The following is a 15393-nucleotide window of genomic DNA, read 5'->3' on the forward strand; positions in this document are numbered from 1 at the left end:
ATTTATATTTTAGCAATCACTAATTTTCCAGTACTTTGGCCACTTCATGAGAAGAGTTGACTCATTGGAAAAGACTCTGATGCTGGGAGGGATTAGGGGCAGGAGGAAAAGGGGATGACAGAGGATGAGATGGCTGGATGGCATCACCGACCCGATGGACATGGGTTGGAGTGAACTCTAGGAGTTGGTGATGGATAGGGAGACCTGGCGTGCTGCGATTCATGAGGTCTCAAAGAGTCGGACACGACTAAGCAACTGAACTGAACTGAACTGAATTTTCTTTTCTTTGGTTCTGGATATTTCTGGACTTCTGTAAATATACTTGAGCTTTGTCTGGGATTCCTTTAAGTTAATTAGAAATAGTACAATCCTTGGAATCTTGTTTTGGAAGTTTATTAAGTGATATCAGAGCAGTGCTCAGCTTAAATTTATATATTCTGCATTTATCAGCCAGGACCTTCTGTGTATTCTACCTAATTCTCTTTTAATCTCGAGGCTTTGTATTTTGGCTATTGAGTATTGACTATGTTTCTGGCCACCTGTGAATTTCAGGCCCTCTAAGAACGTCTAATATCTTTAATATTTTTAATCTCAAGTAGTTTCTTTATATTTATGTATTAATCTGTATTCTGCACACTTGCAAAGTACTGTCTACAATTTCCTCTCCATTCCAGCAGTGCAGCCTGTGCATTCTAGTCACTTTGGTCTCAGCTTCATTTCTTCAGCTTAACAGAACTGAGCTTGCCTGTGTTCTTTCTCTCTGTTTGTCAGAACCTGAAAATTCATTCAAGTTAGTACATTTGAGTAAGCTCAGTGCTCACTTAATTTACCTACTTAGTCTCATGTATTGCAATCCTTTTTGGCCTGCTATTTAGTATCTCTAGAACTACTGTTCTATTAATTTGGTTCATCTTTTGGTTGCTTCAGGCAGTAGAGTAAATGCAGTCCCCTTTGTCCTTCCTGGAAACATTCTTACTAGTTTTTTTTTTTAACTATTTTTCTTTAAAATACATGTACACCCATGGCGGATTCATATTGATGTATGGCAAAACCAATACAATATTGTAAAGTAATTAACCTCCAACTAAATTAAATAAATTTATATTTAAAAAAATAAAATAAAATATATTGGTTCCTACAAAGAAATAGAACATAAATACAATAAATAAGAGCATGCTCTGTCTCAAAATACACTTTAACCAACAGAATATGACACTTTTCAAAGTAATGACTTTGAGAAAAGTATCTCTCATCCTTAAATTTATTTTTAATATATTTTAAATATTATAGTCTAGCCATGACAGAATATAAGATAGCTGAGTAAATTCAACTTACACCTAAAAAATATCCTAGGGTTACACATAGATTTTATTTTATTTTATTGACTAGGTAAAAAGTAGACAAGGTAATATTGTCCATTGGTGAAAGTTATTCCAAAAATGAAGTGCCGTTAATAATATATGATGACATTTATATATTTTTGTTATCTTACTTTATGAACAACTTTAATATTTAACTTGTTTCTTTTAACATTGCTTCAAAGTAAATAGGTTATGTACAATGAAAAGGAAGCTAAAATATTTTAAGCCTGAAACAGTCTATTGCAGAAATTTTAAAGATAGAACATTTTTGTTGTATCTATAATTTTTAGTTTGATATTTATTGGCTTTTCAAAGTGAGAATAAAGTAATAATTGGAAAGTACTTGCCCCTGATGATATGGAGAAATTACCTCTGCTTTTAATATAGCAACAGGGAAACTAGTATCTTTTGCGTAGTGGCAGCAGTAAGGAAGCTCATAAAGCAGATAACGTTAGACTTTGACCCCGTTTCATCACTTCTTGTCACTAACAAGTCTCATCACCTACAGTTTTTGCTCTTTCCGCTTTAGGTATCATGTGCTGTAATTATAATGAGATTTTCCTTTACTTATAAGTGCAGAGCCAAAGTATGATCTCCAAAGAACAACTTAAAATTTCACTGACAACTATGCTTTTCAGAAAGGAAACTTGTAGGGCAAAATAGTAACACTGAAACATTAAAACTAGAGAAAATTGACCAAGGATAGAAGGAATTATTTTTAGTTGCATGTTTTCTTGTATACATTCAAGTGAAGTATTGTCTGGGATTCAATATTACTTTACAAACAATGAAATACAAATATGAGTCACATCATTACCTCTGTGACATCTTAAGGTTTTGTCATACAACTTACCGATATTTACAAGAGAACTGAGAGTCAGTAAGAGAATTGAATTCTCTTATTCAATGTAAATACAACCCTATAAAATACTTTTCAATGAATCATTTTACATAGGAAAAAATTCATAGGATTTTTGTGTCCTGAGACTGTAAGTCCCTGGGGATTAAATTTTATCTGGGGGATAAAATTCATTTTCCAGATATATGCTGCTGCTGCTGCTAAGTCGCTTTAGTCATGTCCGACTCTGTGCGACCCCATAGACGGCAGCCCACCAGGCTCCCCCGTCCCTGGGATTCTCCAGGCAAGAACACTGGAGTGGGTTGCCATTGCCTTCTCCAATACATAAAAGTAAAAAATGAAAGTGAAGTCGCTCAGTTGTGTCCGACTCTTAGCGACCCCATGGACTGCAGCCCACCAGGCTCCTCTGTCCATGGGATTTTCCAGGCAAGAGTACTGGAGTGGGGTGCCATTGCCTTCTCCTTTCCAGATATATATTTATATATAATTTTTTGTCTTAGAATCATTAAATTCCATATTCCTCTTGTAAAATATTCTGTTAGCAAATCAGAAGCTAATTAAGAAGCTTGAAGTGGGGACTGCCTTTGAATATTAATATATTAAATGTGTAACTCATTCAGGGTATTAATTTACTAAATGTGTAATGTGATAAATGTGTCTCACACAGAATTTTCCCTGTGGATGTTTTATTTATAAATCTATAGGTAAAATAAATGAAATACTTTCTGTATTTAGTCAAGGCTTCCCCGTCACCTCTCCTGAAAACCCAACAAAAATTTTATTAAAAAGGATAGAGAGATTATTACATACCCCTTAGGCATCAATGAACATGTGTTTTCATAGCTGAATTAACTGTCTCAGATACAGACCTCCAGCATCTATTTTCTTTTTTTCTTTTTAAATATGTAGATGAGAAATGTTGAATAGTCAATTAATTTAAAAAGTTATACAGTGGTTGTTTTAGAATTCATATTGACATGATAAATTCTTTTCTCATCATTGTTTAAAAATGACATACACCTTAGGAATCTAATCTAATCTCATTTAAGATAAATCTCAAGTTCTATTATTTCAAATATTATGTTCATCACATTTTTTTATATTTAAATGATAAAATATGCCCTGGAGGAAAACAACATTTTAAAGTTTAAGACAGAATAGGCTTCTGAAACAAAATAATGTTAATATTTTCCACATAAATTTATTATGAATAATGAATCATTTTCTTTGGAATTAAGGAGCTATAATGCAGTCCCATTTGTCTTCCTGGGTAACATTCTCTTCCTTTTTCTTTGCAGCCTCAACCCCTTGGCTGTAAAGAGTCACCACCTAATATATTTTTATTTGTTAAGTCTAAAATCTAAAATAGTGCAAACTGAATTCATGATATCAGTGAAAGTTCAGGATCCATAAATACATTTAGATCTATTTTTTTCTAAGCTATAGATAAATAACATTTGTTTACCTACTAAATCAAAAGTGGTAAACAACAGCCAGATGGCTTAATTTAAAACAACCTGGATATTTTGGAGGTGGCTAAAATAAAGGTTGGGCTTCTTGGGTGGTTCATTGGTAAAGAATCTGCCTGCCAAGCAGGAGATGTGGTTTTAATCCCTGGGTCAGAAAGATCTCTTGGGAAAGGAAATGGCAACCCACTCCAGTATTTTTGCCTAAAAAAATCCATGGACAGAGGAACTTGGTGGGCTACAGCCTATTGGGTCTCAATGAGTCAGACACAACTTAGTGACTAACTGACAACAACAACATCAAAAAAATACAGTTTTATTACATTTTAGTTACTCCTGCTAGGTTAAGACAGAAATCCATAATCAGCTCATAATACAAGGTATAGCCCTGACATAATCTTCTCATTCTGTGATACTACTTTCAGAGTTGAGAGTAGGGTGGACGCAGTGTTTATGAATAAAACTGATGACTAGATTCTTGAGTTGAGAAATAGAAACTCAGACACTAGTAGCAAGGCTCAGCAGCAGACAGTATTTTAGCTACTGCTTACAATGTAGAATGCCCCACCTTTATATTTCAATGATGTCAAGAGTGAGGACACACACACACACACACACACACACTTTATGATCCTCTCTAGAATCAATCCAGATTCAGAGACTTCCTTACATTGAGAGACTCAATATCCTTCACCCAAATATAATTTTCATAAATACTTATTTCTCCAGGAGCAGTTACATCTTTATGTGTTATTTCCATTCAAATTGTCATATCCATTTGAATATTGTATCCATCTAGCAAACTGCATTCACCCTAAAATTAAGTTGATTATAAATCTTCCATTCAACCCATCATCTCTTATTCCCAAACTGATTTCTGCATTTTACTTAGTATCATTCTAATGCCTAAAGCAAAAATCACAAATAAATTTTTAATTCTACCATCTCTTCCCCCCTATAATAAACTGACAAATGTATTGTAAAATTCTCTAGAAATCAATAACAAAAGGGCAATGGGAAAACTCACAAGTAAATGGAAATTAAACAACATACAACTGTATAGTCATTGGTTCAAAAAGAAAATCAAAAGAGAAATTAGAAAATATTTCAATACAAGTGAAATAATTCCACCACACACTAAAACTTACAGGATACAATAAGGGCAATATTGAGCAGAAAATATATGGTGACAAACACCTACATTAAGAAAAAGAAATAATTCAAATAACCTAACTTTATACTTCAAGTAATTGGAAAACAAAGAACAAACTAAGCCCAAAGTTAGCAGAAGAAAGTAAACAACTAAAATTATGATATAAAGAAATGAAATAGAGAATGTAAAAATAGTTTTAAAAGATCAAGAAAATTAAGAGATGGTTTTTGAGCAGATAAACAAATCTTGACGAGCCCTTAGCTAGACTAACCAAGAAAAAAAGCAAACTAGAATAGATAAAATATAAAATGAAAGAAGAGATATTACAACTGAAACCACAGAAGTTTCAAAAAGACTACAAGGCATTATTAAATTATGAACAACTATACACCAATTGGACAACCTAGAAAAATAAATTTCTAAAACATACAAGCCACAAAGACTGACTCAAGAAGCAGATAATTGAACAGATCAATAACAAATGAGAAGGCTGAATCATTAATCAAAAGTCTCCAAAAATGAAAGTTCAAGATTAAATGACTTCACAGGTGCATTCTACCAAACATTTCAATAATGAATATCAATCCTCTTAAACTATTCAAAAATAGAAGAGAAAAGAATACTTCCCAACTCATTTTATGTAGCCAGCATCACTCTGACAAAGACATCACAAGGAAAGAAAACTGCAGGCCAATATCCTAATAAACATGGATGTAAAAATCCTCAACCAAATATTAGCAGACCAACTTCAACAGCACATTTAAGCACCATAAGGTGCATTATGCACCATAATGTACATATGCATGTGTGCCATTACCACAACCATACACCATAACCAAGGAGGATTGATCCCTGGGATGCAAGGGTGGTTCAACATGTGAAAATCAATAACTGTGATAAGTCACAAAACAGAATAAAAGATTACCTTACTAGATGTAGAAAAAAATTCTGGCAAAATTCAAAACCCATTCATGACAATAATTTTCAACATATTATGTACAGAAAGAACTAATCTCAAATCAATGAAAGCCATATATGAAAATCTGGCAATTAATGTCATACTCAATGGTGAAAAACTAAAATCATTTCCTCTAAGATCTGGAATATGGCAGATACTGGAGAAGGAAATGGCAACCCACTCCAGTGTTCTTGCCTGGAGAATCCCAGGGACAGGGGAGCCTGGTGGGCTGTCGTCTATGGGGTCACACAGAGTCGGACACGACTGAAGTGACTTAGCAGCAACCACTCTTGCAACATCTGTTCAACATAGTACCAGAAGGCCTATCCAGAGCTGTTGGAAAAGAAAAATAAGTTAAAAGCATTGATTTTTTTCCCTCAGAATACTGCAATGTCTTTAAACTGGTTCTCCCCCTGCCCATTCCTCAACTCTGAGTCTCTTCATTTTCCAGGATTAGACTTCTAAAAGGCTACGATATTCACCTTCTGATTAAAAGATAAAAAACCTGTCATAGTAACCATTGCTTTGCAGAATAAAGGCCATAACATTATGCATTCTATTTATGATATGGTATGCAATAATCTATACTTGACATCCATTTGTCTGCCAGTTTCTAACATGAGCTTTGCAATATGAGCAGCCAAAGTTGAACCAAAACAAATGAAATTCTCTACCATTCCTGAACACATTTTGTAAATATCTTCTGCCCAATTCCAGACAGAATGTAAATATACATCATTTATAGATATAACAGTTAGAAACAGACATAGAACAATGGACTGGTTCAATGTTGGGAAGGGACTACACTAAGGCTGTATATCGTCACCCTGATTATTTAATTTATATGCAGAGTACATCATGTGAAATGCCAGACTGGATGAATCACAAGCTGGAATCAAGATTGCCATGAGAAAGGTCAACAACCCGAGATATGCAGATGATACCACTTTAATGGCAGAAAGTGAAGAGGAACTCTAAAGTTTCTTGATGAAGGTGAAAGAGGAGAGTGAAAAAGCTGGCTTGAAAGTCAATATCAAAAAATTAAGATCATGGCATCTAGTCCCATCACTTCGTGCCAAATAGATGGGGGAAAGTGGAAATGGTGACAGATTTTATTTTCTTGGGCTCCAAAATCACTGTAGGAGGTGACTACAGTGAACAAATTAAGACACTCACTCCTTGGAAGAAAAACTATGACAAGCCTAGACAGTGTAACTAAAAGCAGAGACAACACTTTGCCAACAAAAGTCCATATAGTCAAAGCTATGGTTTTCCCAGTAGTCATGTATGGATTTGAGAGTTGGACCATAAAGAGGACTGAGCATCAAAGAATCAATACTTTTGAACTCAGGTGCTGGAAAAGACTCTTGAGAGTCCCTTGGACAGCAAGATCAAACCAGTAAATCCTAAAGGAAATCAACACTGAATATTCATTGGAAGGACTGATGCTGAATCCCCAATATTTTGGCCACCTGATGCAAAGAGCCAACTCATTGGAAAAGACCCTGTTGCTGGGAAAGATTGAGGCAAGAGAAGAGGGCAATAGAAGATGAGATAGTTAGATGTTATTACTGACTCAATGGACAGGAATTTAAGCAACCTCCAGGAGACAGTGAAGGACAGGGAATCCTGGCATGCTCCATTCCATGGGGTTGCAAACAGTCGGACATGATTTAAAAACAGGAGTTGATGTAACAATGTAGCATTTATATTAAAACGAAAGTTTGAAGATCAAAATTGAGTGTTTATAATCTCCTATTATTCTAACTCATTTTGTGCCATAAGTATATTTTTTGAAGACTCTGAACTTAATGTGTAGGCTGTCAGCTTCTAAAATTCTGAGAGAGAAATTGTGAAAAATATTGTGTATGTTGTATCCAGATTTTAAAACTGAATTGCAAATGGGATAATCATGTTCTTTTGAACATCTTTGAAATGCACATACACCAGGTAATTTACATTTCTTTCTAAAGTTCTGTAATTCAACTTGCTGCAATTTTTCCATGCTAAAAGATTCTTTTAAGATAAAAATAGACATTTGAAGATTGTGTTACCCAGCATGTTTTGCAATAAATTACAGAATCTCTAAATTTCTGGATATATTTTCATATTAATGCTGTTGTTGAATATAAATATTCATTTAATATTCATAAATTCAATAATAATTTTGTTATTTTGAAATATTTTGTTTAAATTATAAACATCTGTATCAATTAAAATATCTTTTAGAATCCATATTTTTATATTTCAAATATCAACTACATTAGTAAACATTTATTCTAATTTAAATATTTCACTCATTTGATCACAATGAAGTTTATTTCAGGAAAAGAAAAATTGTTACAAAATTTATTTTTATATTTAAAACATGGTAAAGACTCATATTAGAAAATGTATAAATTGTTCTTGTATTTCCATTTACATTTTTTATATGTATTATTTTAATAGATCAGTTATTGTGTTACTTTAAAAGGTCAGTGTTCATTCCAATCCCCAAAAGGGCAATGCCAAAAATATTCAAACTACCTCACAATTGCACACATTTCGCATGCTAGCAAGGAAGTTCTCAAGAACCTTCAAGCTAGTCTTCAACAGTATGTGAACCAAGAACTTTCAGAAATACAAGCTGGATTTAGAAAAGGCAGAGGAACCAGAGATCAAATCGCAAACATCCATCAGATCATGGAAAAAGCAAGACAATTCTAGAAGAACATCTACTTCTGCTTCATTGACTACACTAAAGCCTTGGACTGTGTGGATCACAACAAACTGGAAAATTCTGAAAGAGATAGGAATAACAGATCACTTTACCTGCCTAAGAAACCTGTATGCAGGGCAAGAAGCAACAGTTAGAGCCAGACATGGAACAATGGACTGTTCAAACTTGGAAAAGGAGTATGTCAAGGCTGTATATTGTCACCCTGACTTTAACTTGGGCTTCTCTGCTGGCTCAGATGGTAAACAATCTGCCTGCAATGCAGGGGACGTGGGTTCAAGCCCTGGGTTGGAAAGATCCCCTTATATGCATAGTACATCATGTAAAATGTTGGGCTGGATGAAGCTAAAGCTGAAATCAAGGTTACCAGGAGAAATATTAATAACCTCAGATATGCAGATGACACCACCCTAATGGCAGAAAATGAACAGTAAATTAAGAGCCACTTGATGACTATGAAAGAGAAGAGTGGATAAACTGGCTTAAAATTCAACATTCAGAAAACTAAGACTGTGGCATCTGGTTCTATCAATTCATGGCAAATAGATGGGAAAAAATGGAAACAGTGACAGACTTTATTTTCTTGAGCTCCAAAATCACTGTGGATGGTGACTGCATAAAGTTAAAAGATGCTTGCTCTTTGGAAGAAAAGCTATGGCAAACCTAGACAGCGTTCTGAAAAGCAGAGACAACACTTTGCCAACAAAGGTTCATATAGTCAAAGCTATGGTTTTTCCAGTAGTCATGTGCAGAGGTGAGAGTTGGACCATAAAGAAGGCTGAGTGCCAAGAACTTATGCTTTTGAATTGTGGTGCTAGATAAGACTCTTGGGAGTCCCTTGGACAGCATGGAGGTCAAACCAGTCAATCCTAAAAGAAATCAGCTGTGAGTATTCTTTGGAAGGACTGAAGCTAAATCTCCCAGATTTTGCCACCTGATGTGAAGTGCCAGCTCCTTTGAAAAGACCCTGATGATGGGAATGATCTAGCAAAGGAAGAGAAGCAGGTGACAGAGGATAAGATGTTTGGATGGCATCATCGCTTAATGGGCATGAGTTTGAGAAAGCTCTGGAAGATGGTGAAGGATGGAGAAGCCTGGTGTGCTGCAGTCTATGGATCACAAAGAGTTGGACACAACTGAGCAACTGAACAACAACAAATATGAAATCCTAACATGTACATACCTGGTAGCAAGTGGGTCATTCTCTTCAATTGAGGGTTTAAAACATGAAATATTTCTCTTTAAAATTTTTGTACTCCCTATCACAATTAACACATTTGTTAACTGTAATATTTGAACTCTTCGCATCAAGTGACCAAAGTATTGGAGTTTCAGCTTTAGCATCAGTCCTTCCAAAGAACACCCAGGACTGATCTCCTTTAGAATGGACTGGTTTGATCTCCTTGCAGTCCAAGGAACTCACAAGAGTCTTCTCCAACACCACAGTTCAGAAGCATCAATTTTTCGGTGCTCAGCTTTCTTCACAGTCCAACTCTCACATCCATACATGACCACAGGAAAAACCATAGCCTTGACTAGATGAACCTTTGTTGGCAAAGTAATATCTCTGCTTTTGAATATGCTATCTAGGTTGGTCATAACTTTCCTTCCAAGGAGTAAGCATCAGATAATAGCTAGGTATATGTTCTTACACATGTACTTTGAAGCAATGTGAAACTGGGTTTCTTAACAAAATTGACAGGGATGGTTTTTCCAGTGGTCACGTACGGATGTGAGAGTTTGACTGTGAAGAAGGCTGAGCGCCAAAGAATTGATGCTTTTGATCTGTGGTGTTGGAGAAGACTCTTGAGAGTCCCTTGGACTGCAAGGAGATCCAACCAGTCCATTCTGAAGGAGATCAGCCCTGGGATTTCTTTGGAAGGAATGATGCTAAAGCTGAAACTCCAGTACTTTGGCCACCTCATGTGAAGAGTTGACTCATTGGAAAAGACTCTGATGCTGGGAGGGATTGGGGGCAAGAGGAGAAGGGGACAAGAGAGGATGAGATGGCTGGATGGCATCACTGACTCGATGGACGTGAGTCTGAGTGAACTCTGGGAGTTGGTGATGGACAGGGAGGCCTGGCGTGCTGTGATTCATGGGGTTGCAAAGAGTTGGACACAACTGAGCGACTGATCTGATCTGATCTGAAGTCCTCTATCATATTTGGTGTGAACACTTTGACACGTGTGTGTGCCTGTGTTCAGTTTGTCTGACTTCTTGTGACTCCATGGGCTGTAGCCTGCCAGTCTCCTGTGCCCATGGGATTTCTCAGGCAAGATTATTAGAATGGATTGCACTTCCTCCTCTATGGTATCTCCCCAACCCAGGGTTCGAACCTGTGTCTCTTGTGTCTCCTGCATTGACAGGTATGTTCTTTACCACTAGCACCACTTGGAAAGTCCAAATTTTGCTAAGTTGGAGCTGCTTAGTTGGAGTTACTTTTTATGCATTTGATTTCTCTAAGTACCTTATATAAGTAAAATCATACAGTTTTTATCTTTTTGTGACTTTCACTCAGCTTGATCACCTCAAGTTTGATTTATACTGTAGCATTAGTCAGAATTTTCATTCTCTTTAAACCTGAATAATGTTCCACTGTTCCTGCATTGCAGGCAGATTCTTTACCATCTGAGCCACCAGGGAAGCCCCTGGTATACATAAATATATATATATAGTCTCTTTTTATTGGATTTCCTTCCCATTTAGGTCACCACAGAGCACTGAGTAGAGTTCCCTGTTCTATACAGTAGGTTCTCACTAGTTATCCATTTTGTACTATCTATCCTGCTGCTGCTGCTAAGTCGCTTCAGTCATGTCCGACTCTGTGCGACCCCATAGACGGCAGCCTACCAGGCTCCGCCGTCCCTGGGATTCTCCAGGCAGGAGTACTGGAGTGGGTTGCCATTTCCTTCTCCATGACTATCTATAGTAGTGTGTATAGGTCAATTTCAATCTCCCAGGATACCCTACTTCCCCTCCCTTCGTACACATATGTCTGTTTACTGCATCTGTGTCTAATTCTGCTTTACAAATAAGTTCATCTGTAAAACACATTAATTTTTAATGTGTAAAGTTGGTTTCATTAAAAAAGCTTAATCTTGTGTTGTTTATTGTCTTAGAAATTTCCGTTAAAAATAACAATGGTGCTAATACAAAAACAAAATCTAATCTGAAATTTACTGCAGGGCATTTTCTTTTAAAGCCACATCGGTGTTTGCTACTTGTCATAAAATAAAAAAAAAGGGAAAGTTGTCTCCATGTATCGGAATACTAAAACATGTTTATCAGGAAATGAATATATTGAAACATGTACTGTTTTACTGCATTTGCAAGTGTGTACTTCAACAGAACTCCCAAGAAATTTTATGAGGATTCAACACCAAACCATATTTATTCATTATGATTATATTCTGGAAGTGTATGTAGTCTAACATATCAGTCACATATAAGACAAAAATAATGTAGGATTAGACTGCAGAACCCTAGTTATCTGCCTACCATGTATTCTCCATTTTTAAAAAACACTAAATATATGGGGAAGTCATAAGTTATAAAGTTATATTTCTAAACAGAAACTGTTGGATTTTGCTTCCCAGAAATCTACTTAAAGAGGGATGACTCTGACCTTTTGCTTAATGCTTTCCTCTCCTTCCTTCTTGCTTTCTAGAATGTGGATTTCATGACTAAACCTACAATTACTATCTTCTGAAAATGAGTCAACCTTGAGTTTGGAAAATTGTCACAACGATCACAGAACAAATAAAAAGAGAATTGATGTGTAATAACTCTAGAGACTCCGTTAAAACCATGTCAACCCTGATCTACCTACATCTGGAAGGAATCATTTTACATAAGAGAAACTTAATATTTAAAGAAAGTAGATTTTAATATTGTTACTATTTTACAGAGATAAATTTAATCAAAACCAATATAAAGTTTGGTACCTAGAAGTGTCTATTGCAATTAGCAGATCATAAACCATGGGACTGACTGAAGGGAGAAAATGTCAAGGCAAAAATGAAACATTCAGATAGTGCAAACTAGAGAACTGATGATTCTTGCTATGTGACAACAAAATATAGCTTCATATTTTAGCCTGCCCTGAATTAGAAAGCAGATAACATGCCAACCAAACTTGTAATTTTATACCTCTTCTATTATACAAAAGAAATAAATAAAAACATAGCACATACTCAGTCTTCTTTGTTACTTTGAAATGATAAACTGAAATTAGAGCCAGAAGGGACATCAACAGAGAACAAAGAAGCAAGTCTTGAGGAATCTAACTGCCAATGGCTTGCAGTCTAATTTCACCGAGAGTTCATTAATTTGGAATCTAGCTGGGATAAAAAATGATAAATTCTGCTTATTCTAACCTGGTGCATTTATCAACCCTGGCTGTTAAAAGGCAACAACAGTAGGAGATAACACCATGGTTAAAATCTTTCAAACAATTTTGTTAATTGTTTCTTTGTCATACAATGGGAGTAAACACATTGATGAAGGTCAGAATAAGACATGGCAAGCCTACATGCGCCTGTTATTTCAAGTTGATTCAAAACAGTGTTATTTTAATGAATAGAAGATAGGAAAAACACAAAATTCACTATGCAAAAGAGAATATTCAGACTTACCAACTGTGTCTGGATGAGAAGCTTATGATCATTGATATGTAAAGTTGACTGGAAGAAATATATCAGACAGTTGCTAACATTTTTTAGTACTTTTGTGGCCAATAAAACAGTCTTAATTTTCGAAAGAGAGCCTGGTATCCCAGAACCTTCTCTAGTAGAACTTGTGCATCTCCCAGAAGGAGTATCTTTCCAAAAGTCCAGATCAGACATAGTTGTGGATGACAACAAAGGAGAACTTCTCAGAAAGCAAGCTAAATGTGTGTGTGTGCGTGTGCATGTATTTGTATACATTTATATGATAAATATGGAGGGAAGAAGAAGGGGAGAGGTAGAGAAAGAGCCAGAGACAGAATGGAGAGTATCAGATGCATTATCTAATTCATCTCATTATCATAAAAACTATGAAATAATTATCAATATTATTATGAGTATCATGATTGTTATTGTTATCATACTTACAGATTAGGTAATGGATTTTATATAAATTAAATAATCCAAACTAAAGCTGTGTGTAAGTGGGAAAGCTAGTGTTGGCTAACTACATAGACTATGCCCCTACACATGGAAATTAAATTGAAAGAATAATAGTAGTAAATATTTCCAGGTGGTGAGATTATAGGTGGGTTTTTTTTTAATGTTGTAGACTTTAATTCTACGATGAGAATGCAGTTACTTTACTATTTGCAGGGAAAGCAATTTAAAAATTATCTTAGTCAAGCTTACATGTGCAGAATATTCCACTGTATGATGTACCATGATGGTTACTGATAGCACATCTAATTTCTCACTATTACAAGCTAAGGTACCACACATATCTGGGAAAATATACATGCATGAGTTTTTCCAGTATGCATGGGGATGAGACCTCTGAATAAAAATGTTTACATGCATATATTTACTAGACAGTGTCATATAGATTGGGCTTCCTAGGTGGCAATAGTTAGTGGTAAAAAACCCACCTGCCAATGCAGGAGACATAAGAGACATAGGTTCGATCCCTGGGTTGGGACGTTGTCCACATCTCATATGAGACTTCTGCCAGTTTAGTCAGTACCTCTTAGTTTTTACAAATTTAAAATTTGTTTCTTAATTGAGAGTATTTCCTAACTGGTTCCTGATGAATTAATAACCCATTTTAATATTGACAGTATTTTTGTGTTTTTGAAGATCTTATATATTCTATATATCAGTCCTTTGTTGTAATATATTAGTCACATATGGATCTTTCTTCTTGATGATCATTTTTCTTTTCAATTATTCATGGTATATTTTGATTTCTATTTTAACATCATCAAATGTATCAAACATTTTATTTTGATTAACACATTTTGCATTTTGCTTAGAAAGTCCTTTCCTGGTGAACATATACATATATTTTCAAAATATACTTAATTCCTTTAGCAACAATTGGTAGCAATTTAAATGAAGTATTATCTACCAGAAAATCTAATTAGAGGTTCACTGCCAAGATTTTTCTTGGGGGATAGTTACATAGGCACCCTCTGCGGGGCATTTATCCAAATTTCAGACTCCCAGAAGAAAAGCAGATATTTTGCAGAAACCACGTTGTTCACACGATTTAGGCACAGGAAGCCATTTTTCTTACAGAACTGTGGGATTCTCCCTAAAATTCCAGGTCCCAGACACCAGCCAGAGTCCAACCTCACAAGCTTGACAAATTAAGGATAGTAATCTCAGGCCTCCTGTGGTAGTATTTTGGGCACATTTGGTCTTCAAAAGTTTGATCAAAATTGTAATTTTTATTATTTACCTTTCTTCCTTTAGTGCTCTGTAATGAAGCTGTGGTCACATCTTGTCTTTCCTTGAAGTGTCTATCTTTCTTTGGATTTCTGGCTAAATTGATGGTCCTGCAGTATCAGCTCTGTGAAGGAGGAAATATTATAAATTAGTAGACTACCTGACTTTTTTGTAGTCACAGTGAGAGTGATGCTATTCTTAGCTTTCTACAAAATAAGGTGAAGCCAGAAGCCACAGTGGATTTTAAGTTTTCTAATACATTTAGGCTTTTTAAGTGTTATCTGTCAAATACTGATTTTTAACTTTTTTGCCCTATATTGAGAGATTAGGACTAATAGAGTACTAATTCATTGAAAATACACAATGGAGTATTACTCAGCCATTAAAAAGAATACATTTGAATCCATTCTAATGAGGTGGATGAAACTGGAGCCTATTATACAGAGTGAAGTAAGCCAGAAAGAAAAACACCATTACAGTATATT

Source organism: Bos mutus, chromosome 4, assembly GCF_027580195.1.
Source record: "Bos mutus isolate GX-2022 chromosome 4, NWIPB_WYAK_1.1, whole genome shotgun sequence".
NCBI classification, from domain to species: domain Eukaryota; kingdom Metazoa; phylum Chordata; class Mammalia; order Artiodactyla; family Bovidae; genus Bos; species Bos mutus.